This window comes from Suncus etruscus, chromosome 14, assembly GCF_024139225.1.
Source record: "Suncus etruscus isolate mSunEtr1 chromosome 14, mSunEtr1.pri.cur, whole genome shotgun sequence".
In the NCBI taxonomy this organism is placed as follows: Eukaryota; Metazoa; Chordata; class Mammalia; order Eulipotyphla; family Soricidae; genus Suncus; species Suncus etruscus.
In genome coordinates this window covers 45,768,487-45,770,158 of record NC_064861.1, presented here as the reverse complement: position 1 = coordinate 45,770,158, position 1,672 = coordinate 45,768,487, and the positions used below count along the sequence as shown (strand labels likewise).

The window sequence follows — 1,672 nt, the reverse complement described above, 5'->3', positions numbered from 1 at the left end:
TAAAGAATGAAAGTCAAAATTCATTATGAAGGAGGTATATTATACCATTTCAGCACCCTTTGGGCCTAATCCTTGCCACATGACCTCTCCAGTTCTCAGGAAAGTGTAAATACCAAATGGATCCTATAAAGGTCCACTTCAGTTTTCTCTGCTTGAAAGCTTCCTCTAGTTCTTAGTTGAAATAATTTTTGCATTCTCCGGAGATCTCTTAGTATGGCACATCCAATTTCTTTTTTGTGGCAATTTCATGGAGCAATTTACCTATTGATTGAAACATAAAACTAGTTTTTGTTCCTCCTGGATAGATTTACCTCCTAGGATACCTGGACTATAAAATGTTGCTACTGAAAACTCTTAGAACAGGCTTCCTCCAAATGTTTCATGTTCTGAAGAAATATTAATCAAGACAAAGTAGGTTAAAGAAGTTCTTTAGTAGAACTTTAGTAGAAATTTAGTAGTAGAAGTAGAAAGCCTGTCTAGAGTACAGGCCGGTGTGAGGTGGGGAGGAAGGACACTTGGGATATTGATCAAGAGAATGTTGCACTGGTGAAGGATTTTTATATGTGTGTGTGTGTGTATATATATATATATATATATATATATATATATATATATATATATATATATATATATATATTTAAAAATCAAAAAAAAAAGAAAAGATAAGGCCTCCAAATTCTTACCACAGGCTATGTTCTTTACACTGACTGTATAGAAAGAGGAGGTACAGTAAATGCACCCTATATACACCTCAACCCAGGCCCTTTGCTTGGTCTGTATTGTGAATTGGGGGACAAAAAAGAAAGAAGTTCTTTAACATTCTCCTTAGCTTCCTAAAAATAGTAAGATAGAGGGCCTGGTGATAAGGACAAAGACTATAAGCAATGAGGACTAGGAACCTCTTAGCAAGCATAAAAGTTTGTTCAACATCCTGATCTGACTGTGTGCCTTTATTTCCACAAGGCATGGCAAATGTTTGTTATCCTACTTGGTGTTCCTCTTCTCTGAAGAGCTGTGCTCCTTCTCCTTTGCACAGGTGCTCTAAAAGCATGCTTTTTTACTCAGTTTGCAGCTGGGTCTCATTTATTTTAGTATAGCCTGTGCAGATATAAGCTTAATTTTGTTTACTCCTATTCTTACATGACCTTTATTACAAAGGTTGTTAGAGCCAAGTTCCTAGAAGAGTAAATAAGAAGAAAATTGTCCCCACAACTGAAAAAAAAATGTTTTGGATTGAATTATTTAAAATACAATCTGGGTGTAAATGTGAATAAACAAGCAAATTCCCTAGGTTTCAAACTCCTACCTTGAAATGAATTGGTAAACTTCATCATCACAGCACAAAATCAGGGTAGAAAGCCCAGATTCTGGGTTGACTGGTTTCAATTTTGCTGACTGCAATACCTAAGAAAGTTACTGTCTTCCTCTGCTTTTAAAAACAGGATAATAATCACACCAATTTCTGAGAGTTGCTGCAAGCATGAAATAATCAGCATATTTAAAGTTCTTAATTAAAGTAACACTAATTTTGGAGATACCTCCTCTTCCCAGACATGCTCTACTGCAAATGGTGCCACCTTATACAATGGAATTATCAGGAATAATGTTTTAAAATATAGGACTGAAACCACATCCTTTAGCCCAATCAAAGACTCCAGAGGCACACATTGTG

The 1,672-nt window shown here is 35.6% G+C and overlaps 1 non-coding gene across 1 annotated transcript; it reads left to right on the top strand.

Annotated features, from left to right (window-relative positions):
- The first annotated feature begins 666 nt into the window (after positions 1-666).
- LOC126029377 (small nucleolar RNA SNORA51) lies at positions 667-799 on the top strand. Its single transcript, XR_007502988.1, has one exon. It is a non-coding gene; the product is annotated as a small nucleolar RNA SNORA51 (small nucleolar RNA).
- Positions 800-1,672: the final 873 nt, after the last annotated feature.